Source organism: Rhinatrema bivittatum, chromosome 4 (genome assembly GCF_901001135.1).
Source record: "Rhinatrema bivittatum chromosome 4, aRhiBiv1.1, whole genome shotgun sequence".
NCBI lineage: Eukaryota > Metazoa > Chordata > Amphibia > Gymnophiona > Rhinatrematidae > Rhinatrema > Rhinatrema bivittatum.
Window position 1 is genome coordinate 127,873,911 of NC_042618.1, and position 27,841 is coordinate 127,901,751.

General features: G+C 44.8%; 1 long non-coding RNA gene across 1 annotated transcript in view; it reads left to right on the plus strand.

Moving 5' to 3' along the window:
• Positions 1–27,841, plus strand: part of LOC115089394 — a 68,277-nt gene that overhangs the window by 31,354 nt on the left and 9,082 nt on the right. The window contains exons 2-3 of the long non-coding RNA XR_003856084.1: positions 17,906–18,126; positions 19,823–19,881. This is a non-coding gene — a long non-coding RNA (uncharacterized LOC115089394). The remainder of the gene's footprint in view (positions 1–17,905; positions 18,127–19,822; positions 19,882–27,841) is intronic.

The following is a 27,841-nucleotide window of genomic DNA, read 5'->3' on the forward strand; positions in this document are numbered from 1 at the left end:
CACAGTAGAAGCAGTTACTTCAACCCCTTGGGTCACTTTACTCCTTGACAACCTTGACATTTCAAGCTTAATTGAGAACAGTGCTCTGCCATGGGAGGAACCTGCCCAGACACCAGCCTCCTCCAGCATACCACATGTCCAGTAGGAGTTACAAGAAGACACCCCAGCTCATCCCATGAGCACAGCAATGCCATCATTGGAGCCACACACAGCACCTCAATGACAAGCAACCCCACCAGCACCAACAATGGATCCAACAATGCTGGCCACACAAGACCGCATTGAAAGAAGTCATGGGCTATATCATCACCTTATATGAGCAGCGATGGTCCAGTTGAGGAGGGCTCAGATTAGTCATGTCCAGGCTATATAGCTGCAAACAGCTGCTCTTACACACATGGCTTAACCACTGCCTCAACATCTATCAATAATTTGACCACAGTTGTCACACAACTCATTCAGCATTTGCTGCAGCCTGCACCTATACCATCACCATCCTCATAGCAGTCCCTGATTATCTGGACAGCCCAGGGTTAGGCCTCCTAAACAAATGCCACCCCCAGCCAGAACAAAGCGCCGGGGAGGAAGAGGCACATGAAGCTGACTGGTGCTAACCAACCCTTACAAATTCCAAAGATGACAGTTCCAACCAAGCCAAGCCTGTCCTATGTATAGAATTCCTGTGCCAGTTAGATGGAAGAAACCTGTCTGGCCTGTCCAGTCTACAGAGTTCCTGTGGCAGCTGGATGGAAGAAGCCTGCTAGGTCTATCCTCTGTACAGAGTTCCTGTATTAGTTCTATGGAAGAAGTCTACAGGGCCTGTCCTATCTACATAGTTCCAGTGCCAGCAAGATGGAAGAAGATGCTAGGCCCATCCTGTCTACAGAGTTCCTGTACTGCCTAGATGGGAGACGCCTGCTAGGCATATCCTCTGTAGAGAATTCCTGTACTGGCTATATGGAAGAAGTCTGCTGGGCCTTTCCTGTCTACAGAGTTCATGTGCCGGCTGGATGGAAGAAGTCTGCTGGTCTCATCCTATCTACAGAGTTACTGTACCAGCTTGCTGATATGGATGGTCTGCCATCTACCCATAGTCCCACATCCTTGCTGCAGTCTCCAATCATGGATCTGCTGCTATCTCATCTCATCATGTCTCATCACATCTCATCCTGCTGCTGTCACCTCCATGCTGCTGTCTCATCTCATGAGGTTGCTGCCTCCATGCTATCTCATCTCCTAGGGCTTCTGTCTCCATGCTGCACTATCCAGTGCTGGACCTACTGCCTGCTATGTCAACGTTGCTGCTGTGGCCCTTTACTGTCCCATTTGCATTCACTTTTTCAACATGGACTATTGGTGGTGGTGGTGGGGGGGGGGGGGGCTTCTCTTAACTTTGCTGCCGTGGCCCTTTGCTGTCTTATTTGAGTGCATTCTTTCAACATGGACTGTTGGGAACCTTCTCTTGCCATAACACAGTTGTGTTGGTATCAGCTCTAACATTAGAGCAGTACTATAGAAATTGAGTTGTCACTTCTACTTCCTGGGCTCTTTGCTGTAATCAGTGATGAGGCCTGCTGTTGCTTGTGAGCAGGTAGACTTCCTCCTACTCTCTATCATCCCTGCACTGCCTTTAGTTGTTGATCTGTAGGTAGCTATTATCAAACATGATCTCGGTGTTGTTACTATCTCTTATAAGCATACATGATTTCAACACTTGCTTTCATGACATTATACATAATGTATAGGGATGTGAATCGTTTTCCATATCGTCTTAACGATAGAAATCGTGTGGCAGGGCAAGAAAATCGTCTTAGGCACGATTTTTTAGTTAAAAAAATCGTTAAAAATCGTTTTTTTCCGATTAGTGCGCACTAACTCGAGTTAGTGCGCACTAACGGGAGTTAGTGCGCACTAACTGAAAATGATACAATTTGACACTTTTCAGGTCAGTTAAGGTCAGTTTAGGAATGAATATGTATTCCTATTGGCTGCCCTCTTATTTATTCATGTTACCAAGTTTCCTACTGACAGTATATGGGGGATGGGAAATGGAAACAGTTGGTAGCTTGACAAAACAAGTAATGTGATCAGTCAATGTGACTAGAACTTGTGCCCTAACCCTGATACCAGGGGTATTGTGATCTTCCTGCACACAGTGCCCTATCCCTATTAATACCAGGAGTGTTGTGATCTTCCTGCACCCAGTGCCCTATCCCTAATACCAGGGGTGTTGTGATCTTCCTGCACACAGTGCCCTATTCCTGATACTGGGGGTGTTGTGATCTTCCTGCACACAGTGCCCTATTCCTGATACCGGGGGTGTTGTGATCTTCTTGCACACATCCCGGTATCAGGGATAGGGCACTGCATGCAGGAAGATCACAACACTCCTGGTATTAATAGGGATAGGGCACTGCATGCAGGAAGATCACAACACTCCTGGTATTAATAGGGATAGGGCACTGCATGCAGGAAGATCACAACACCCCTGGTATCAGGGATAGGGCACTGTGTGCAGGAAGATCACAATACCCCGGAGGAGTGAGGGTCAGGCAGCTCCCCCCTGTCTGTGAAGCCAGCCTCTCACTAGTAATGCAGGGAGGGAGCTGTCTCAGACTTCACCATCCTCCCCCCCCCCCCTCACCCCACACACCATTCACTAGCTGGGACATGGGGGAAGTCAGGAGTGAGGGTCAGGCAGCTCCGCCCTGTCTGTGAAGCCAGCCTCTCACTAGTAATGCAGGGAGGGAGCTGTCTCAGACTTCACCATCCTCCCCCCCCCCTCACCCACACACCATTCACTAGCTGGGACATGGGGGAAGTCAGGAGTGAGGGTCAGGCAGCTCCCCCCCTGTCTGTGAAGCCAGCCTCTCACTAGTAATGCAGGGAGGGAGCTGTCTCAGACTTCACCATCCTCCCCCCCCCCCCTCACCCACACACCATTCACTAGCTGGGACATGGAGGAAGTCAGGAGTGAGGGTCAGGCAGCTCCCCCCTGTCTGTGAAGCCAGCCTCTCACTAGTAATGCAGGGAGGGAGCTGTCTCAGACTTCACCATCCTCCCCCCCCCCTCACCCACACACCATTCACTAGCTGGGACATGGGGGAAGTCAGGAGTGAGGGTCAGGCAGCTCCCCCCTGTCTGTGAAGCCAGCCTCTCACTAGTAATGCAGGGAGGGAGCTGTCTCAGACTTCACCATCCTCCCCCCCCCCCCTCACCCACACACCATTCACTAGCTGGGACATGGGGGAAGTCAGGAGTGAGGGTCAGGCAGCTCCCCCCTGTCTGTGAAGCCAGCCTCTCACTAGTAATGCAGGGAGGGAGCTGTCTCAGACTTCACCATCCTCCCCCCCCCCCTCACCCACACACCATTCACTAGCTGGGACATGGGGGAAGTCAGGAGTGAGGGTCAGGCAGCTCCCCCCTGTCTGTGAAGCCAGCCTCTCACTAGTAATGCAGGGAGGGAGCTGTCTCAGACTTCACCATCCTCCTCCCCCCCCCCCCCCTCACCCACACACTATTCACTAGCTGGGACATGGGGGAAGTCAGGAGTGAGGGTCAGGCAGCTCCCCCCTGTCTGTGAAGCCAGCCTCTCACTAGTAATGCAGGGAGGGAGCTGTCTCAGACTTCACCATCCTCCCCCCCCCCCCCCTCACCCACACACCATTCACTAGCTGGGACATGGGGGAAGTCAGGAGTGAGGGTCAGGCAGCTCCCCCCTGTCTGTGAAGCCAGCCTCTCACTAATAATGCAGGGAGGGAGCTGTCTCAGACTTCACCATCCTCCCCCCCCCTCACCCACACACCATTCACTAGCTGGGACATGGGGGAAGTCAGGAGTGAGGGTCAGGCAGCTCCCCCCTGTCTGTGAAGCCAGCCTCTCACTAGTAATGCAGGGAGGGAGCTGTCTCAGACTGGTATAAGGGTTAGGGCACTGTGTGCAGGAAGATCACAACACTCCTGGTATTAATAGGGATAGGGCACTGTAAGAGATGACTGTAGTAGATTGAATAAAGATCTGATGTTTCTGCTCTCCTCACACCAAACAAAAACAACACACAAGCAGAGAAGCCCTTCTTACAAAGCTGAGCTAGTGAGTTAAGTAGGAGGAAAAGTAAACATACTTGTGCCAGTGTGGCTACTTAAAAAATACACTTACCAACAATCAATTACATATATTTGAACTGTGTACAGTTCCAGCCAGGACCACCTTTCTAAAATGCACAGTGATTGGCAAATTCAACATGCACTAGCATTTCAGGTGCCTGCTAACAAAAATAATAAACAAACAAGTTCTAGTCACGTGAGTGCTGATCATTACATTACTTTTTTTGTCAAGCTTCCAACTGTTTCCATTTCACATCCCCCCAACCATTACCTCAGTATTAGCCTTGGTAACATCAATAGATAAGAGCACAGCCAGCCAATAGGAATACATACATACATATTCATTCCTAAGTGACCTTTACTGACCTGGGAAGTGTGAACACTTTGTTTCATTTTCTGTTGGTGTTCGTTAGTTTCCAGTTCCATTTCCCATCCCCCCAACCATCACCTCAGTGGTAACCTTGGTAACATCAATAGATAAGAGGGCAGCCAGCCAATAGGAACACATATTCATTCCTAACTGACCTTCAGTGACCTGGAAAGTGTTTATTTGTATCATTTTCAGTTAGTGCGCACTAAATCAAGTTAGTGCGCACTAACGGGGAGTTAGTGCGCACTAACTCGAGTTAGTGCGCACTAACACGATTTAACGATTTTTAACGATAAATCGTTAGAATTTCTATTGTATCGTGTTCTATAACGATTTAAGACGATATAAACATTATCGGACGATAATTGTAATCGTTGAAAAACGATTCACATCCCTAATAATGTATGCCAATAGGGGATACTAACAGCACCGAGATCAGACTTTACTATACATGGGCATTCCATGTTGAAAAGCCATAGGATGCTTGTAGACTCACTTGGGAAGGTCTATTTACAAGGACAGGAACTAAATAACTGATGTGTAGCCTTGTCCATCTCCATGGAAGATATACCACAGTGCTTGCCGCATAGTGCAGGTGTACATTTTCACTGTAGATATCTTTCACCACATCTAGGAATACTAAACTACCTTGGGCCTGATGGACTGTTATGATTAGAGCTCAGGTCGAGAATTACATATAAGATTAGTGATAGCAAGTCAGGATAAGCTCCTGAAGAATGCCATATTTGTCTCTAAGCCTCTCATATTGACATTTTTATTTTTGGCCTACCATATAAGCCTCTTACAATACAAGGAATAATGGAAATTTAAAACTCAAACAGTTTTAAGTTTTTGCAATGGGCAATACTATGGATAAAATGGATATTTAAAAATGATGGACTTTTTAATACATACAATAACTAGAGAAACAAGCCTAGAAACTTTTCCAGCATTTGGGCTTTTTAGAATATTTTGCAATATTTAAAAGTTAGAGCTGTAACAGTCAATTGCAGAGTAGGTAGATCCTGTACTAGCAAGGCAAACAGAAGCCATTTGGAACTTGGCAAGTATGAAGAAGAATGAGGACATAATTGGAGGTGAATTCAAAATGCTCAGCTTTGCCAAATATCGATTGACTGATGAGAGCTGCAGAATAAGAAGTATCATATAAGCAACATATGTATTTTAAGAGAAGAAACAACCAATGAGGGGAGGCCTCATATTCAGAAGCTTCTTCCACTCCCTCATCACATGGAAGAAGAGGTAAATACAATTCTGATCCATAACACAGATGTCCTGACATTTTAGGGGTGTGGATTTATGCTCAGATCCAACCAATAAGATGAAAGACATACAATCAGATCCAACCAATGAGATGAAAGACATTCAATCTTGCTTCTTGATTGTATAAGCTAGCACCATAAAAGAGTGAGGCTGGAGCCTAAAAATTTGGCAAATATTCAGCCTCAACATATACAAGCAATGCAAGTCATCAGCCCCAACACAGACAACTTGGGCAGATGCCCAGGCCTTGGGCATATGGCCAGACAACCAGATCCAGCCCAAAGCAAATGTAAGCAGCCCAGCTGCAGATGAAACCAGAAGGAAACAGATCAAACCAAGCTGAGGTGGGCCTAAGACCAGGAGACATGTAGAGGCGATATGGACTCATGGCTTTGTTACAAGACACTTCACTGCAGGGAGCAGTAAGAAAAGGGATGAAACTGGGTAGTTAGAAGCACTATTTGCATATCATATAGTATAGAGAATTGAACTTTGAAAATATAAAATTACTTATACATATTTAGCATCAGTAAATTACATTATATGCATTATCTAAGAGTCTTAGAATCTGTGCTAGAGAGTGTGAAAGGTTCCAGAGTGAATGTGTACCGCGCGCTCCATAGGTATACATTGCCCATCATTCAGTTTCCAAGTGGGCTTAAATCATTAAAACTTCCTTAACAACTGGTGGTAAAAATGGGGTATCTAGCAGCGGCAGGAGTAACAGTGCCAAACTAACTCAGCAAGACACAGAACCAGTAAAGAGGAGGGAAAAGAAGAGAAATTTTGGCATTTGGCACTTCAGGCTTGGGTGGTTCTGCTGAGACTAGGGTTGAGAGTGGATCAGGTGCATTGCTCAAACTCTCCACTATCTCCTCTTCCTGAGGATGCTGTTTGCCCTGGAAGTATTGCTTTCTGCCTCCTTTGATCAATGGAAGAAAACATGCTAGTTTAAAGGACCCTCTCCCACACACACACACATACACGCAAACACACATACACACCAACTTCTCCACAGCTACTAGCTGTTCTGTCTCTGATTCTGAGAAGCTCTTACATGATTCCTCTGAATTAGTAGTTTCTTGCAGGATCTATTGCAGACATTTCTCAGGAGGCATCAAGGAGGAGCACTGTGCTGCTTATGACTTCTCCACCTCTCATGCTGCCCTTGCCCTACCACTGCCAGTGCCTCCATACACTTGAATCTGCCTTCTCCTCCTTCTGCATCTTAGGAATAGAGCTATCTGTGGCAGTAGATAGCCCATTATCTTCCAATTTTAGCTTCTTGCTTTATGATGCCCATGTCTATGTTTGTTTTACCACTGAGAAAACAAAAATCACTCTTTAGCTTTGGTGGGGGAGTGCTGGTAGTAATACTAGTGCTACCAGATAAGAACATAAGAACATAAGAAATTGCCATGTTGAATCAGACCAAGGGTCCATCAAGCCCAGCATCCTGTTTCCAACAGAGGCAAAACCAGGCCACAAGAACCTGGCAATTACCCAAACACTAAGAAGATCTCATGCCACTGATGCAATTAATAGCAGTGGCTATTCCCTAAGTAAATTTGATTAATAGCCATTAATGGACTTCTCCTCCAAGAACTTGTCCAAACCTTTTTTGAACCCAGCTACTCTGCCTCCTCGGACTTATCGAGGGTTTTGCTATCTAAGCTACTCTGCCTCCTCGGACTTACCAGAGGTACCCACTCCTCGGGGGCCTTGCTCTCTCCTTTGTTTTTCAGGTGAGAGTCTGGAAGAGGTACTCACTAGAGATGTGAATCGGAACCGGAATTGGTTCCAATTCCGGTTCCGATTCACATGTGGGGTTTTTTTCATCGGGCCCGATCGCGGTTTTATTTATTGGCTGCACCCGAGAGAATAAACAAAAAACCCACCCTGACCCTTTAAAACTAATACCTTAGCTTCCCCCCACCCTCCCGACCCTCCCAAAAACTTTTCACAGGTAACCTGGTGGTCCAGTGGGTGTCCCTGGAGCGATCTCCCGCTCCCGGGCCTTCGGCTGCCACTAATCAAAATGGTGCCAATGGCCCTTTGCCCTTACCATGTGACAGGGTATCCGTGCCATTGACCGGACCCTGTCAAATGGTAGGAGCACCTGGATGGCCTATGCCCATCTTGTGCTTCTACCATGTGACAGGGGCTGACCAATGGCAGCGGTATTTTGATTACTGGCAGCCGATGGCCCGAATGCAGGAGATCGCTCCCGGACCCCCGCTGGACCACCAGGGGCATTGGCAAGTCTTGGGGGACCCTCCTGACCCCCACAAGACTTGCCAAAAGACAAGATAAAATATGGTGCTGCCTGACATCACTGTCAATCCATGCAAATACCTGCTAGGATAAGCTGGTGAAAACAAATGTTTGGCGGCTATCTCCTGGAGCAGAGCTCCATCATTGGCAATCCCTGTAAGGCCCTGGTGTTCCTGCAGGTACATTCAAACCTTCCTAATGCCATTTGGGTAAGCTGACTTGCTATAAAAGAAATCGCAACTGCGGCATGCCATCGCTAGTGTACTCCAGGAGCCAGGTTTGCTGCAGATTGGATCTAATCAACTTGCTTAAACTCTGGTATCGATATGAGAAGTAGAGGATGGGCAGGGTTCGTGCTTTCCCATCCAAGCCAAGTATTGTATCCTTTTCCTCCCAAACAAATCTAGAGGTTTTTAATTTTCAATAACAAAGTAATTCAGGACATACTGAACCCTCAGCATATAGCTCTGTTCATCAGTAAACTTCGTTTTCGATAATTGCCCTCTTCCTTCATTGGTGGAATTTCTAACCCATACCAGAGTAGGGAGGGAATGTGGGGGATTAGTACTTCTACTATAAATGGGAGCTTGGCATCTGCTGCTCCTGCTGGATTAAAGGTAATGAGTTATATTTTGCCATCAAAGCCTGCAGTAGTCTCTCTAGATATGTTATGGACAGCAATTACCAATTTAGAGGAATCTATTTCTTTTAGGAATGATTCTGTGCTGTTCTCCTTAGGTAATGTTACAAAATCAGGTAAATCAACATTCTCAGTTAATTAAGGAGTATGGTGAGAAAATGTCTCTAATTAAAAATAAATGTCCCACTGTGTATGAAAGTAACTTAGCTCTAATGAAAGATAATTAATTATTGCACCAGAAGCTAGAAAACATGGGAAACTATTTAAGAAGGTTGAATTTAAAATTTCTGAATTTTTCATGATGTCCTGTGATTTCTCACTTAGAGATGATTAAGTTTTTATTTTCATTTCTTATTAGAAACATAGAAACATAGAAACGATGGCAGAAGAAGACCAAATGGCCCATCCAGTCTGCCCAGCAAGCTTCCCTCATTTCTTCTCCCATACTTATCTGTTTCTCTTAGCTCTTGGTTCTAATTCCCTTCCACCCCCGCCATTAATGTAGAGAGCGGTGGAGGAGCTGCATCCAAGTGCAAACATCCAGCCCGATTAGTCAGAGGCAGTAGGAGTAGCAACCGCCGCAATAAGCAAGCTACACCCATGCCCACCTGCTCTTACCCAGATCATGCTATACAGCCCTCACTGGCTGTCTATCCTCTCCCCTGCCGTTGAAGCAGGGAGCTATGCTGGATATGCGTGAGGTATCAGTTTTTTTCTTCTCCCCTGCCGTTGAAGCAGAGAGCTATGCTGGATATGCATCGAAAGTGAAGTATCAGGCACATTTGGTTTGGGTAGTAACCGCCGTGACAAGCCAGCTACTCCCGCTTTGTGAGTGTGAATCCTTTTTCTTCTCCCCTGCCGTTGAAGTTATGCTGGATATGCGTGAAGTATCAGTTTTTCTTTTCCCCTGCCGTTGAAGCAGAGAGCCATGCTGGAAACTCGTGACGTATCAGTCTTTCTCCCATGCCGTTGAAGCAGAGAGCCACGCTGGATATGCGTCGAGAGTGAAGCATCAGGCACACCCGGCCCGGGGCAGCAACCGCCGCAACAAGCCAGCCACTCCCCGCCCTGTGAGCGCGAACCCCCCTCTCCTCTCCCCTGCCGTTCAAGCAGAAGAGCCCCGCTGGATGTGCGAAGCAACAGTTTCTCCCCTCCCCTGCCGTTGAAGCAGAGAACTACGCTGGATATGCATTGAAAGTGAAGTATTCTTGAAGATCTCCAAGAAATATTTTCAAAGTTGTTTTTTGTCTGATCTAGAGAAAGTGGTTTCTGCTTTATGATGCAAGCGGGGGACTACTCTAGTTACCAGTGATAGTTTTGAACTTACAGGTTTTTCAGAAGAGTCAAGATCAGATAGGGGCAGATTTTAAAAGGGATACGTGCGTAATATACACGCGTAACCCTTTAAAACCCGCTCCTGCGCGCGCCGAGCCTATTTTGCATTAGGTTCGGCGACGAGCGCAAACCCCGGGATGCGCATATATCCTGGGCTTGAAAAAAAGGGGAGGGGAGTGGGCGGGGAGGAGCGATCCGGGGGCAGGGCGGGGGCGGGTCCAAGGCCTCTGGCACAGCGGCCGTGCCGGGGGATTGTGCGCCGGCACTCGGCCGGTGCACGCAACCTACGCCTGCCCAGAGGCAGGTGTAAATAAAACAATAAAGGTAGGGAGGATTTAGGTAGGGCTGGGGGGGCAGGTTAGATAGGGGAAGGGAGGGGAAGGTGGGGGGGGTGGAAGGAAAGTTCCCTCCGAGGCCGGTCCAATTTCAGAGTGGCCTCGGAGGGAACGAGGAAAGCCGTTGGGGCTCCCCTAGGGCTCGGCGCGAGCAAGGTGCACAAGCGTGCACCCCGTTGTGCGCGCCGACCCCGGATTTTATAACATGCGCACAGCTGCGTGCGCATGTTATAAAATCGGGCATAGATTTGTGTGCGCCGGGTTACATGCACAAATCTACGCCCATGTGTATGTATGAAAATCTGGCCCATAGTGTAGATAGATCAATATTATTAGTAACTTTCATGCAACAGACAGCTCACTATGAGATTATTTTTTCACTTTAGGGATACCTTTTTCCTAGGACAAAAATTGCTATCTTTCCTGATGTGGTTAAGGAATCACAGCATAGAAGGAAAATAATTGCTTTGGTTGCAACTTTCTTTTAGAATTTCCTTGTAAATATGTAGTGAGTTTGAATGGAGTTAAATATTTCTTTGTTGATCCAGTCCAGAATAGGAATGCATTGGATAAGACTGTACCATGACCTCTTGGAATTAGGCCATATTAATATGAGTCTTCTCTTACACTTTTGCATATTATAATTCCTTTTATTCTCTCCCTGAATGTGGACTAACCAATGTTTTGCATGTAAAAGGTTTTGTTTTTTAATATTTAGTTTCTTATCATATATTATGTTCTGCTTCGTTTATCAAAGTGTCTTGACTTGTAATATTTGAAAATCAAATAAAGTTAAAAAAAAATGTTTGGCCTTTATTAGCCTTGCTTCCTGGCTTTTTCAGTCTTTCTTCTAGCCTTGGATCTGGTCATTCTAAGGTCAAGTATGACATCACTTCTGCCTTCCGAAGGAAACCAAAAAATGCCAAGAATACCAAGTATGCTAAGCAGCAACATTTTCAGAAATGAATTAAACTGCAAGTCAATTCACACAGTGATATCTACGTAAATGATATTAGTGCAGTGTACTTTTCCTAAATCAAGATAAGAAATAAAAATAAACTTGAATTTCTAAATTGGTTTTCATTAGATTGTGTTTACCCAAGAGTGAAATGAAAAAAGTGCTTCACTGAAAGATACTGCAAATAGTCCATTTGTATCCTAGTTCCGCTTGAAGCTGATATCCTCAATATATTTATCTACTTGTTAAAAAGCTAGTTCTTCCCCTCAACTATATTTTTTTATCATTTATAGTCCTATATAGAGAAATGTAAATTTTTCAAAAATGGTTCTAAAGAAATTCTATGAATGTTTAAAAAGTTTTGAAATATATGGTAAAAGGCATTGATCTGGAAACAAGTCCTATAATTTACGTCTTTTGGGTTCAATAAGCATGCAGGCACGTTCCGGTAAATAAAAAGGTTTAACAGAAGTTATCAGCAGCTTTATCACAGACAATATATTGGGGAGAAAGGCAAGCGAATGTAGATGCAGCATATATAAAAAAAGTAAAAGTAAGAGTTGTATTTTTTGTTTTACAATTTGTGTTATGTTGAGTGTGTATGCATTGTCTTGAGGGTTGTTTTGGAATTTGTTTTTTTTTTATTTATTAGAATGAGGAGGGGCATGGGGGGGAAGTGTGCTGGTGGTGGCAAGGGGCAAGCAACCCTGCAATGATTCTCCTTCAGTTATTGCAGCTTGCCACTACCAGGCAAGCACCACTACATCTGCTCCAACCATTATCATCAATGGCTGTGGCTGATGCTGCTGTACAGGTTGAAATGCTAACCCAGTGCCTCTCGTGGCCCAGTAACAGAGAATGGAGGGGAAAAGAGATAAAAGGTAGTCTAAGCAAACAAGATGGAAGAAAAGAAGGAAGAAGCAGTCTAGTCTAATGCTTGCAACTGCATGGTACAGGAAAATCATAGGTATGAACTATTTTAGATAGATACTAGATGGCAGTGTGCTTCCCTCTGTTGGATTTCACTGCAGAGAGTATATAACACTACTGTCTATCACAGAAAATGAGTCATGCATCTACGGTTGATGCTTCTGATTGCCTAGCTCAGTACTCCCAGGCCACAAGTGGCAGATGACAATGGAAGCCGAACTTGTGAACTGCTGTTCTCTGAACCCATGTTATAGTATCCTCCTCTGCTGTACCTTGATACCAGTAGTGGAGGTAGAAGACATGCAACTGCATCCAGTCAGGAATCTATTGTCGTGGAGCAGTTCTGGTGGAGGTGTTCCATGTATAGGGTAGAGAAATGGTCAGTCTGGGTGAATTTCCATATCTGCCACTCTGCTGAGTATGATGCATTGTGGCAGAGCAAACATTCTTTTATTGGGGAGATTCAGAATGTTTCCTCACTTTATTAATTCATTACTCAACAGGGGAAGCAATGCAGCTTCTTGGGGCTCAAAATTGGGATTTTCTAATTCATTTCCAATTAAACTGGTGAGGAACATAACACATGAACATAAGAGATATGCCCATACTGGGTCAGACCACCATCAAGCCTGGTATCCTCCTGTTTCCAACAGTGGCCAAACCAAGTCATAAGTACATGTCAAGTACCCAAACATTAGATAGAACACAAGCTATTATTGCTTATTAATTACCATCATAGCAGTTTATGGATTTATCCTCTAGGAATGTATCCATTTACACTAACTGTTGTAACCACATCCTCTGGTAATGAATTCCAGAGCTTAACTATGCACTGAATGAAAAAGAATTTTCTTCACTTTGTTTTAAATGAGCTACTTGCTAACTTCATGGAATGCCCCCTGGTTCTTCTATTATCTGAGAGAGTAAATACCTGATTTACATTAATTTGTTCAAGTCCTTTCATGATTTTGTAGACTTCTATCATATCCCCCCTCAGTCATCTCTTTTCCAAACCGAACAGAGCTAACTTCTTTAGCCTTTCCTTATAGGGCAGCCTTTCCATGCCACTTCTCACTTTGATCGCCCTTCTCTGCACTTTCTCCAGTACAGCTATATCCTTTTTGAGATGCGGTGACCAGAACTGCACATAGTATTCAAGGTGCAGTCTCACCATGGAGTGATACAGAGGCATTATGATATCCTCCTTTTTATTTTCCTTTTCCTTCTTAATAATTCCTAACATTCTGTTTGCTTTTTTAATTGCCACAGCACACTGGGCTGATGATTTCAATGTATTATCCACTATGATGCCTAGATCTCTTTCCAAGGTGGTAAATGCCTAAGATAGAACCTAACATTATGTAACTACAGCAAGAGTTATTTTTCCCTATGTGCATCACTTTGTCCACGTTAAATTTCATCTGCCATTTGGAAGCCCAATCTTCCAATCTCACAAGATCCTCCTGCAATTCATCACAAGGGTAAAGGCATGTCAAAGATTCAAGACAATGTCAATGTGACATCAAAAGTGGAATGAAGATCCCAAGGACTCACAGTGAGGCAAACCATTACCAGCATGGCAAGAGTTTCTAAGGAACCATCTAAGAGGTAAAACAGCAGCAAGACTGGCCAGATTACTCCAAGACTAGAAAAATAAGGCAAGGGCACTAACAACAATGGCAAAAGGGTGGCACAGCATAAAAAGTTATCAGAAGCCCCACCTTCCCAGCTAGTGATAGAAGGTGAAAACAAGTAAAAAAACTGGCATGAAGACCACAAAGCATCATGAGAGGTGCAAAAAAGTAGAGGTGTGCATTCGTTTTCGCCGTATTGGCGATCCACAATGTATATTGCACTATTCGTAGTATTCGTGGGGAAGTGAAAAGTATCGCGATTCCCCACGAATACACGAATCTTCCCCGAATTATAAGGCACCTAAATACAAATTTAAACAAGCCCCCCACCCTCCTGAACCCCCCCAAGGCTTACCAAAACTCCCTGGTGGTCCAGCGGGGGGTCCAGGAAACCATCCCCTGCATTCACACCCTCAGTACTGGTTTCATCATGATGCCGTTAGCTTTTGTCACAGGAGCTACCGGTGCCATTGGTCAGCCCCTGTCACATGGCCATCGGCACCATCTTGTGCTCCTACCATCTGACAGGGGCTGACCAATGGCACCGGTAGCCCCTGTGACATAGTATGGGCAAAGGCTATTGGCGCCATTTTGAGTCCGGCGTGCATTTTGGACGGCCGGCATGCAGGAGGTCGCTCCGGGACCCCCGTTGGACCCACAGGGACTTTTGGCCAGCTTGGGGGGCCTCATGACCCCCACAAGACTTGCCAAAAGTCCAGCGGGGGTCCGGGAACGACCTCCTGCATGCCGGCCGTCCGATGCCAGTACTCCAAATGGCGCCGATCGCCTTTGCCCTCACTATGTCACAGGTACCGATGAGTGCAATTCTAATACTGACCAATGTTTCTTAATAATCTTGGATATTTGTGATGCATTTTGTGAATGTTGTAACACATTGGAAGACTACAATAATTCTCTGTTAGAAAAAAAAAAGAGCTCTTTTGTAAGCCTTTCTTGACATGAAAACAGGTACCCTCTTTGTATTAATTTAAATGATAGCAACTGTGATCAATACTGAAAATCTTGAACATTTGTTCAATTTCTACAGATTATTTCTTTATTCTTTCTTTATGCTTTTCATAAGTTTACACTCGCAAGGAAAAAAAACAAAACAAAAAGCAAGTCAATAAACCCATAAAGAAAATAAAACTTAAGCAAACAATAAACAAGCTTATGGCTATATTCAGACCTATACATATATAGAGGAGACCCTCAAACATGGAGCATAATGAAAAGAAGAAATTTCTTCCAGGAGGACATATCATCATAATATAAATAATCAGAATATAACCCCACATACCCAAACCAAACCCTACACCCAACACTTTAAGCAGAGACCCTCCACTACTGAAGACTCTGGAATCAATAAAAGAGTGAAGCTGTGAAGGCTCACAAAAGATACATTTCTCTTTAGGAAATATAACATTTATTGGGAAAATATAAAAAAATAATCAGCCCCCATATCCGCAACCTCATTACATATAACAAGAAACATTTTTCCTTCTCTTCTGGGTAGCTCTGGAAAAATACAGAACTATCCAAACTTTAAACCCCATAAACAAAAATGAACACTTTGAAAAAACAATCTAAAGGCCAAATCTCAAGCTTGTAGTGAGTTAAAGGATACTAATAACGTAGCCCCTTTCTGCTTCACCCACTACAGTTGATTTTAGTTTTACAGAATGTACATTATCTTGGTTAACCTCATCTTGACGGTATCTCTGATTTCACATCCTCATCCACTTGGAAGATAAAAAGCTTTCTGTTTTAAAAGGCAAACCACCATGTGATAGACTAAGGATATATGTTTTGAATAATTCAGCAGGGGATAGCATAGAACCACTAGGAAATTAAAAATGAACAGATTCAGAATTCTCAAAGATTTTTCCAGATTTCCCAGCCTGTGGTGATCCACATTTTTATCTTGGAGAAGAGAAACCTGAAAAGAAATCATTCTACAATTTTTTTTTGTTTGTAAATGTTTTTAACTATTCAGACTGAGCCAACACAGAAACCTCTTCAGATTAAGTCCTAGTGCAAATATTATTTATAATGGTTGTAAAAGAATCCAACAATTGCTTGTGGGTTATTCTATAGTATGTGGCATTTACTTCGTAACCTGTATTACACAAACAAATTAGGAGAATAACAACACTCACTTTTGTGAAACAATGTAAAAATATAGTTTTCTGTATAATATATGTACAACACAGGTGCTTATAAGAACACCTGAGAGAAATAACAAAACAAAATATATACAATAAATCAGCACAATAAGCAAGAGTAAATTCCCCAATTAATGGGGTATAATTATATACAAACGCCTAGCGAAGCTGTCACCTTTCCCTGGAAAAGAGTCTCCAGCCTTCCCAAATGGTGGGTCAGCTAAGCAAGTTCTCAGTTGGAGATATGTCAGTACTGTAGATCGCTATCAGACTGAGATTTGCCATGCTATCTGTTCAGTGTCAGCTCTCTCAACAAGGAATCTGGCATAACGTGCACTGTGGTTATATGCCCTTTTTTTTCTACACATGCTCAGAAGTGATCTCTTTGTTTAACTTCCTGAAATAATGCCATGCTATTGCTAAGAAAAACTTACTTCTTATGTTTTCTAAGTTGGTGGACTTCTTTTTCTTTGTTTACTGCTTCACCATATATTGACCACTAGCCTTTTACTTACCCTAAACCTAATACATTTTGTCCTGGGCATTTGCCAGAGGCTTCAGCGCTCACTTTTTGCTGAAACAACTTGTGCTGCGATAAAGTAACTCTTAATATGATAGCTGGCTTCATGCAAGTAGCGGTGTTATGCTTTTAATTAAGTTGTATCTTCATTTTGTGCTCATGACCTTGAAGCTTAGAGAAAGAGAAGGAAGTAAGTAGGCAGTAAGATTTGCCTCTTTTAGCAAAAGGAAATGAAAGAGCTAACAAACATCCCACACTGTGGAGTAGATTTTAAAAGCCCTGCGCTGGCACGCCTATTTTGCATAGGCTGCCGGCGCGCACAAAGCCCCGGGACGCATGTAAGTCCCGGGGCTTTGTAAAAGGGGCGGGAGGGGGCGTGTCCAGGGGGTGTGTTGGCAGGCCGGGGGTGTGGCCGGGGCATGGCCGGGGTCAAGGGGCTGTCGGGGACGGGTCGAGGGGCGTGGCGACGGTTCCAGGGCGGGCTGGGAGGGTGGTCCTGAGTACCCCGGCACTGCAGCCTATGCTGGGGGATGCCGAGGCGGCGCGCGCAAGTTACGCCTGCCTCAAGCAGACATAACTTGCACAACAAAGGTAGGGGGGAATTTAGGTAGGGCTGGGGGGTGGGTTAGATAGGGGAAGGGAGGGAAGGTGGGGGGACGTGGGGGAACGGAGGCAGGCTGCGTGGCTCGGCGCGCGCAGGCTGCCGATTTTGAGCAGCCTTGTGCGCACTGACCCTGGATTTTATAAGATACGTGCGGCTACACGCATATCTTATAAAATCCGACGTACTTTTGTTCGCACCACCGGTGCGAACAAAAGTACATGTGCGCGTAATTTTTTAAGATCTACCTCAGCGTGTCTGTGTTATCTTTCTTAGCAAAAATATGAAGTACTCCCTAACAGACTATGTGCCGGCCTAGAGTACAATAATGGAATCTAAGTTGTACTTTCTGTAGCACTGAGGGGAAAAAGGTGGGGGCTGTGAAATATGAAGCAAGAACTGTTTCTCAACAACACAAAACTGCATGCAATCATTATAAACAAATCATAACTATTATGAGAGTATTTTTCTCTCATAAAGGGCAAAATAACACACTAATACATTGCTCCTTAGTGACAAGAGAGTGCTTGGGAGTGCAAGGTCTTATCTGAGAACCTGTAACAATCATACCTTGTTCTTGCACTAATATCAAAGTCACAGAGGAGTGAGAAGCCCAGCCCCAGCATGGAATCCTGTTTCTATACCTTCCCTGTCTTCATCACCTCCACTGACCACATGTTGCATGTTCCTAAAACCACCAAACTTCTGATGCTGTATATTCGGTTGTAGCTGACCCCTTGTGTCTTCATTCAGACCACAACCAGTAGGAACTTCAACACAAACCTGCAACACCGATGTGGAGAGTGCTGGGGAGGAAGAACTCTGGTATCAGGACTTAGGGATACCTCGGCATTCAACCCAAACCAGTGCACTGTACCCTCAGTCACAGCAGCAGTGGAGATTGTTCCCAGAGAAGATGAAAGAGGCTGAAGGAACTCCAATATCACAGCCTGACACATCAGAATAGACTGGGGGTGAGTAGGGGGAACCCCCCACAAATCTCCCTTTGCATTATTCACCATGAAGAATGAGAAAAGGAAAAGGAAAATTGCTCAGGCAAATTCACAGTGCTTTACAGCATGCCATCTTGGGCTCTATAGATTCTTAAAAATTGGGAAAAGCAAAATTGTCCTTCAAGGACATTGGATGAAAACTAGAATAATGTAAAAAAAACGATTTCCTGTCTTTCACTCTTCAACTACCTTGTTGAGTTTTTTATTTAGTTAAAGCAGAGAGACATGCCTGTTGTTCCTGTTTCTTTTTTTTTTTTTTTTCAAACAGTGGTGCTAACATGAAAAAAGGCAGTGGAAGATGGGGTGTATAATGAGGTCCATTGCTTTGTATGCTTGGTGTACCTTGCAGTAAAAGGATGCCCTGGGAGCCAAAAAGAAATGTGGCAGCTTAGTCCTAAAAGAACTGATAGAGAGGTGCAGGAAAATAGCAGGCATTTTCACTGGAGCATGAAGGGTGGGCAGGTGCTCCTTGAAAGTCAGGAGGCAGTGGGGGGGACCTCTTTACCCATTTATTCAAAAAGTAGGCACCAGGTGGAATTCAATTGTATCTGATATTGTACAAGTTAGTGGAGCAATGGAGAGTTCTTTATGATCTGTTTCTAGCAACAAGATAATTGTAGATCCCATTGTCCCTGGGACATCATGATTGACTACACATGATATAGATGGTCCTGAAACACTACAAGGATGCCACAGAGGAACTCAGTGCCACAAGAGCCACCTTAGGTAAAGTTGTCCCCAGTGTAATATCCTGGACAAGAAGTTAGATGGTTTCTGGCAGAAAAAGGGATAGGCATCAGAGATATTGCTATCCATGGACTCCTAATAGCAGCAAGTGCTATTAGGCTCAAACCCCTCACCCAGCTGGATACTTACATGCTAGTCACACTATCTGACCCATGGGTAAAAGGGAGAATCATCTTCTATTCCAACAGTTTAATTTAATGGAAGGCGACACTGGTGGCTATGGTGCAGGAACAGGAATACCAGAAGGGCAGTGTGGATGCAATACAGGAAAGAGTAGGGATGTGCAGCAGGGATAGATTCATCCGATTTGGTATTCATATTCTTCGGGACCCAAATCTGTTGCATCCATTTTAGGGGGACCCCGATTCGTCCATTAGTTACATATGGTATTCGTTTCCCATTAAAGTTGAAAAAAAACCCATCCCAACCCTTTAAATTTAATTAACTACATCCCCCCACCCTCCTGACCCCCCCCCCAAGACTTGCCAAAAGTCCCTGGTGGTCCAGCAGGGGTCCTAGAGCATTCTCCTGCACTCGGGCGGTCAGCTGCCACTATTCAAAATGGCACCGATAGCCTTTGCCCTTATTATGTCACAGGGGCTACCGGTGCCATTGGTCGGCCCCTGTCACATGGTAGGAGCAATGGACGGTCGGCACCATCTTGTGCATTGACTTTAATAGAAAACAATTTACAAATGAAAAAATAAACAAATTAAATGTTGAGGACCCCCAACTGAACAAAATAAATCATCAAGTCAAACAAATCAAATGAACCAGCCCAAACTACATTTTTTTTATGCACACATCCCTATGATTAATCCTTATTGAAATGTTAAATTTCCCCACTGTAAAACAAAGAGCTACCTTATCTTTAACAAGCCTTATCTTCTAATCCCTGTTCTTTTTCCAGGCTGGAATCCCTCTCTTGAGAGTCATATAGAAATGAAGAGGACTTAGGTTTTACAAAAGGTGAATGAATATAATGAAAATACAGTAGCATTGTTTGAAGCTTTGACATTCTGCTCCTAAAACCATTTTTTTCTGACTGCTGGGTAAAAAGTGCAATAAAATCCTCAAAGTGAATTAATGCATGAGCAATTTGCTGGCTATTCCCTTCCAAAATACTTCCTTATGAAATAGATAAGATACTTGCTTAGGGCAAAACACAGCCAAGAAAAAGAATCAAGAGAAATGTTATTTTGCAACCTACCATAAATTGAGAGACAAGGATCACAAAATGCTGGTCCTATGTGCAAGGAAATTATATTTGGACATGTGTCAGAAGAGGTCAATTCATGTAACTGTCCGCATCACGTTTGTTATCAGCACAGAATGTTTTCTTAATTTAAAGCCCTGTTCACAGATGAAGGGCCCAGGTGACTCAAAATCTCTCATTTGGCCAAGGGATAGAAGAGAGGTCTCCACTGAGATTGAATCTCTCAGTGCCACTCAGGGGTTGCTCCTGAACTTTTTTTTCATTTGGTCATTTGTTTTCTATTAAAGTCAAGGGGGGAAGCAATGCATTCTTCTCAAACGAAACATGAATATATCACTCCTGTAACACTTCCCCCTTCTCCCACTATCCCACTGCTCATTTGCTCAAGATGAATTTGCTGTACAACAGTACTATAACAGAATTATTGGGGCCAACCCAAGAAAGCTGTTTTTAATTATATACTTTGAAGGAAAGGTCAATAATCAAGTTGTAGATGAAACCTTTTTAGTAGAGTAATTTCGTATACTTGCAACTAACTTTCAGGTGTTGTATTCTGTTCTTTAAAATTAGCCACAAGCGTATTCAGTTAAGGATTGATAACGAAAAATGGTAGTATGTTTGCAGAAGCAGGTGTTTCTATAGCTCTGAGGTTCTCTACAAAATGGGTCCACTTTGTCAAGGACTTCCTTCCATTCTCTATCTATGGTAAAATGGTTTTCTAAATCACACCCAGAAAGAACAGAACTGAAGATGAGGTGGTGGTCCATATTGGTATTGGCATGAATACACTGTTGAGACACTAAGGGGCAGATCTTTAAACCTGCGCGAGGGCATAGATTTGTTCGCGCAACCCGGCGCAAACAAATCTACGCCCGATTTTATAACATGCGTGCGCTGCTGCGCGCATGTTATAAAATCCAGGGTCGGCGCGCGCAAGGGAGTGCACAATTGTGCAATTTGCGCACGCTGAGCCGCACAGCCTTCCTCCGTTTCCTCCAAAACCGCTCCTAAATCAGATCGGCCTCGGAGAGAACTTTCCTTCAACCCCCCCCCCCCCCCCGCACCTTCCCCTCCCTTCCCCTATCTAACCACCCCCCTGCCCTATCTAAAACCCCCTCCTGACCTTTATCGGGCAAGCTATGCCTGCCTCTGGGCAGGCGCAACTTGCGCGTGCCAATCAGCTGCCGGCGCGCCATCCCCCGGCACGGCAGCTGTTCTGGAGGCCTCAGTCCCGCCCCCAGAACGCCCCCAGGCCGGCGCCCCACCCACGGCTCCACCCCCGGAACGCCCCTTTTTCGAAGCCCGGGATATACGCGCGTCCCGGGGCTTGCGCGTGCCGCCGAGCCTATGCTAGATAGGCTCGGCGTGTGCAGAGGCAGCTTGGGGCAGCTTCTCAGGGGTTTTAAGCGCATATGTTATGCGCGTAACCCTTTGAAAATCTGCCACTAAGAGTGAATTAAGCAGCTAATTTTTACCATGTCTCAACAGTACTACCATGACAGAACACTGTCAGATCTCTAACAAGAATTGACAGCAGCTTACAACCATTGTGTCACAGGAGGTTTTCTCAGGACCGGTCTTTCCATGCCACTAATCAAAAACAGCAGAGCTCATCCTCCATGAATTTAGCAAGTAGCACATTTAAAACTAATCGGAGAAAATTCTTTCTCATTCAACACACAATTAAGCTCTGTAATTTGTTGCCAGAAGATGTGGTTAGTGCAGTTAGTGTAGCTGAGTTTAAAAAAGGTTTGGATAAGATCTTGGAAGAGAAGTCCATTAACTCTATTAATCAAGTCGACTTAGGGAATGGCCTCTGCTATTACTGGCATCAGTAGCATGGAATCTACTTACTATTTGGGTATTTGCCAGGTATTGTAGCCTGGATTGGCCACTGTTGGAAACAGGATGCTGGGCTCGATGGACCCTTGGTCTGACCCAGCATGGCATGTTCTTACGTTTTTATGAGTCTGAGTACATCAGTGACTATCCAACAAGTACTTGTTTCATGCAAACCACCTGATCTTTCTGAGTTGTTCCACCATTGCAATACATCATTAACAAAGAGCTCTGGGCTAAATATTTTTCTAGCTTTTGGAAAAATAGGAGGTCAATTGAAGGACACTGCCAGGCATGCAATATCACCTTTTATAAGACTGGCCAATTGATGTTTTCTCCACTCAGCTTTGTTCACAAGGTGTTTTTTCTTAAATCATATTGTGTCTTTCCTATTAGAGATGTAATATATATTTAAATACATTTCATCAGTCGCCAATGTTGTCACTCACTTTCAAATTCATCATCTTCTGTACACCTGCTGCATTTAAATTTAAATCCGGTCCAGGATTTAAAAACATTTACTTGTCTACTACCGTATCAAAATAGTATTATGGGGGTAATTTTCAACGACATTTACAAACATAAAACACAAGTGTATTTATGTAAATGACTTGTTATAAAATTGCATAAGGGTTGTGCACATTAAAGTCTGCCTATAACTAGGGCTTCTGATTTTAGGTTTTAATCAATGAATCATGATCCCCCCCTCCCCCTCCCCCACTCCCCAATGCAAAATAATAAATAAAATAGCTGTTCATTAGATTAACACCAGAAAACTCCACTTCCCCCAGTATTCTCTCATGTTTCCTTTGGCTACTTTGCTTTGTTTTTGTGCCTTTTCTGTTCTAATGACTCCTCAGTTGCACAAATGTATGTATTTGATTTAACCAGAAAAGGTACGTAACAATAGCATGTGTGCTGCAAAAACAAAAATAAACACAGATTTTGCTATCCCCAGAAATCTTAATTAAATTTGCAATTTTCCCTGACCTCAGCGGTCAGAGTAAGTAACAGATAAGTATGAGAGAAATAAGTGTGAAAGCTTGCTGGGCAGACTGGATGGGCCATTTGGTCTTCTTCTGCTGTCATTTCTATGTTTCAGTTTATAAAACACCTAAAATCAGAAGCCCTATATATAACCCAATTTTGTGCATACTTTATGTTCATACAGAAAATAGGCATTCCGCTCTCCCAAATTCAAACTATCACTTAGAGTAAAATCACATTTTAAAGGGTGGTGGTAGGCAAACAATAAGCAGATTGTGAATTGACACTGGAAATGAAAATTATGTAAATCTATTATTGAGGATGTTGTTCATGCAAGCCATTTTATCCATTAATGCCAAAAGATGTGCCACTCAAGTAAAGCAAAGCTCCCTTAATTGCTCTGGGCTATTTAAGATAACAATTTACTGCTCATTTCAACAACCTCTGACAATTCTCCCATTCATTATCAACCCAGTTCATACACATTCTGTAGAGGCTCGCTGGGAAACAACAGATGGCAACCAGCTTAAGCTGACTGAGGACTCTTTGGGTGATGCACATGATGGCAAATCAGTGATGTTTATTACTTTCAAGTAAGTCTAGAGACAAATAAAGACCTAATATTAAGGAAGCTTCAAGATGTTGTTGCTACTGAGGCGGTTCCTCGCCTCCTCATTCCATATGATGCATATTACTAAACAAATACATGGCACTGAGGAAAGAATAAGGAAACACAGTAATACAGTGACATAGTAAATGTCGGCAGATAAAGACCAAAATGGATCATCCAGTCTGTCCAGCAAGTTGCTTTTGGTGGGAACTGCCGTACTGTGCAAGTTACCCCCATGCCTTCTGTTAAGAGTAGTAACTAACTGTGGTTCTATTCATCTTACCCCCATGCCTACTTATTAACTGCTGTTTCGTGCAAGTTGTCCCATGACTTCTGTTAAAGGTGGTAGTGACTGTCACTTCATGCAGGTTACCCCTCTGCAGAAGTGTTACACTTAAAATTAACGTAGGTTATCTTATTTTGTCATTTCCATCCTCTAGCCAGTAGGGATCCTCATTGTTTATTCTATGCCTTTTTGAATGCCATGACTGTTCTCATCTTCACCCCCTCTTCCGGGACAGCATTCCATGCATCCATCACCCTCTCTATGAAGAAATATTTCCTGATGTTGGTTCTGAGTTGTCCCTCCCCCCCTAGAGTTTATGACCCCTAGTTCTGCAGTTTCCTTTCCAGCAGGAAAGGTTTGATGTTTGTACATTATTAATACCTTTCAGGTATTTGATGGTCTGTCTCATATCTGAACACAACTCCTCTCCACCAGTGCATGCATATTCAGATCCTTCAGTCTCATCTCATATGGCTTTTGATGTGGCTCTACTCCATTTTGGTCATTTTTCTCTGGACCATTTCCATCCTGTCTCCTCCTTCCCCTGCTGGTTATTTCTCTTTCTATGCAGCACAACATTCCTCTGACTTTGCCACTACCTTGTCACATTCTTCTTGGCCAGACACTATTGTCTCAAAGTCCCTCTCTCAGTCCATGAGACATTAGTCTCACCCTCCATCTCATACAGTACTTTTGGATTACTGCATTCCAAATGCATGACTCTATATTGAATCCCAACTGCCGAACCTTCAACCCCACGTCAACCGTTTTTAAATCACTTTTCATTCTCTCTACTCCTTTAAGCATGTCCTCTTTGTTGCAAATCTTAGTGTCATCTGAAAAAAGACAAAGAGGTAGATTTTTAAGGTTGCGCACGGGTGTACATGTGCGAGCGCTAACCGGTGCGTGCACATGTACTCCCGATTTTATAACATGTGCGCGCAGGTGCACACAAACATGGCTTGGCGTGCGCAAGAGGGTGCACAATTGTTAGGGATGTGCAGACCAAAAGTTTAAGTTCATAAGTCCATAAGTCGAATGGGGGGTCCCATTTGCGGTCAATATGGACATATGGAGAATTCCATAAGTTGAGTCTATGTCCATATGTGCAAATAAAAATTTAAACCCCTCACCCGCCTTAATCCCCCCCCCCCCCCCCCAAGACTTACCAAAACTCCCTGGTGGTCCAGCGGGGTCAGGACGCCATTCCTGAACTCCTTTGCAAGGAGCACGTGACGTCGGCGTCACGTCGGAGTGATGCGGCGTCACGTGATTCCCCTCGGGTTCGCTCCCGGACCCCTCGTTGGGCTCAAAAGGAACTTTTGGCCAGCTTGGGGGGGCCCTCCTGACCCACCCAAGCTGGCCAAAAGTGCCTTTTGGGCCCAACGAGGGTTCCGGGAGCGAACCGAGGGGAATCACGTGACGTCGGCGCCACATCAGAGTGACGCGGCGTCACGTGATTCCCCTCGGGTTCGCTCCCAGACCCCTCGATGGGCTCAAAAGGAACTTTTGGCCAGCTTGGGGGGGCCTCCTGACCCCCCCCAAGCTGGCCAAAAGTGCCTTTTGGGCCTCCTGACCCCCCCAAGCTGGCCAAAAGTGCCTTTTGGGCCAACGAGGTTTCCAGGAGCGAACCCGAGGGGAATCACGTGACGCCGCGTCACTCCGACGTGACGCGGACGTCACGTGATTCCCCACGCGTCGCTCCCGGACCCTCACGGAACTTTTGGCCAGCTTTGGTAAGTCTTGGGGGGGGGATTAAGGAGGGTGAGGGGGTTTAAATTTTTATTTAGATCAACAATCGCGATTCCCAACGTATTCAACATAGCTATGTTGAATAAGTTGGAATCCGATCGTTTAAGCCTCATCTTTTTTTTTAAGTTAAAAAAAAAAATAAGTTGCGTTTTTCCATTAAGTTCAAAACGAATGCACACCCCTAACAATTGTGCACCTTGCACGTGCCAAGCCACGCTGCCTTCCCCCCATTCCCTCCAGGGCGGCTCCAAAATTGGAGCAGCCTGAGAGGGAACTTCCCTTCCCTCTAGCCTTACCTTCCAATCCCTTCCCCTAACCTTCCCCCCCCCCCCCCCCAGCCCTACTCTAATCCCCCCCAACCTTTATTTTACCTTTTGCGCCTTCCTCTGGGCAGGAGCAAGTTGCGTGCGTCGGCCAACTGCCAGCGCATGATCCCCGGCCACAGCGGCAAATGTGACCGCTGTGCCGGGAACCTGCCCCTGCCCCTTTAGTAAAGCCCTGGGACTTACACGTGACCAGGGTCTTTACGCACGTCGCCGGGCCTTTTGAAATAGGCCCGACATGCGTAAACATTTTAAAATCCGGCCCAAACTGTTATTTCTATCCCCTCTGCAAAGTCACTCATGAAGATAATTGAATAGAATTGGTCCCAAAACTGATTCTTGAGGCACTCCACGTAACACTGCCCTTTCTCCTGTATAAGTTCCATTTACCATTACACAGTCTCTGATCAGTCAACCAATATGGAGCTCATTTCACCAATTTGTCACCCACTTCCAGGCTTCTCATTTTATTCATGAGTCTCCTATGTAGGGGCTGTATCAAAAGCTTTGCTGAAATCCATTTGGAGTGCTCTTCCTTGATCTAATGCTCTAGTCACCCAATCAAGAAATCAATCAGATTCATTTGACAGGGTCTTCCTCTGGTAAAATCATGTTGCCCTCGGGTCCAATAACCCAACAGTTGTAGATAATTCACTACCCTTTCCTTCAACAAAATCTCCATTAATTTTCCTACCATGAGGTAAAGCTAAAGAGGCCTATAGTTGCCAGCCTCCTCTCTGCTGCTAGTTTTGTGACGTGAGACCAACTAACCACTCTTCTCCAACCTTGCCGTAACTCATTTCCAAGGATCTATAAAACAGGTTTATTGGCAGTCTTGCTTAGAGATGTGAATCGGACCGGAAATCTGATCGGTTCCGGTTCCGATTCAAATCTTAAAATTTTTATCGTCCAGCCCGATTGGGTTTTTGTTATTGGCTGTGCTCGATCCGATAACAAAAAACCCACCCCGACCCTTAAAAACCGACCCCTTAGCTTCCCCCACCCTCCCGACCCCCCCCCAAAAACATTTTAAAATTACCTGGTGGTCCCGTGGGGGTGCGGGGAGCGATCTCCCCGCTCTCAGGCCATCGACTGCGCTAATAAAAATGGCGCTGATGGCCCTTTGCCTTACCATGTGACAGGGTATCCGTGCCATTGGCCGGCCCCTGTCACATGGTAGGAGCATTGGATGGCCGGCGCCATCTTTAAAAATGGTGCGGGCCATGGCGGCCATCCAGTGCTCCTACCATGTGACAGGGGCCGGCCAATGGCACAGATACCCGGTCACATGGTAAGGGCAAAGGGCCATCGGCACCATTTTTATTAGTGGCAGTTGATGGCCTGAGAGTGGGAGATCGCTGCCCGCGCCCCCACTGGACCACCAGGTAATTTTAAAACGTTTTTTGGGGGGGTCGGGAGGGTGGGGGAAGCTAAGGGGTCGATTTTTTAAAGGATCGGTGGTTTTGTTTTTTTTATCGGGCCATCGGCGCCATTTTTATTAGTGGCATCAAAAATGGCACTGATGCCCCGAGGAGCGGGAGATCAGTCCCAGGGCTTTCCACTGGACCACCAGGTACTCGTAAAAAAGTTTTGGGGGGGTTTGGGAGGGTGGGGGAAGGTAAGGGTTAGTTTTTAAAGGGTCGGGGTGGGTATAGGGGTTGTTTTGGTGTGCCTGTTTTTCCCCCGCCCTCCCCCCCGAAAATCCCGATTTACGATTTTTCACGATAAATCGGGGGAATTTCTATTGTATCGCACACTCTAACAATTTTTGACGATTTAAAAAATATCTGACAATTTTTTAAATCATCAAAAAAACGATTCACATCCCTAGTCTCGCTAGCACATCTCAGTTTGCTTATTTCTTGGATGCACCTCATCAAGCCCCATGACCTTGTCCCTCTCAGTTTTCCTAGTTC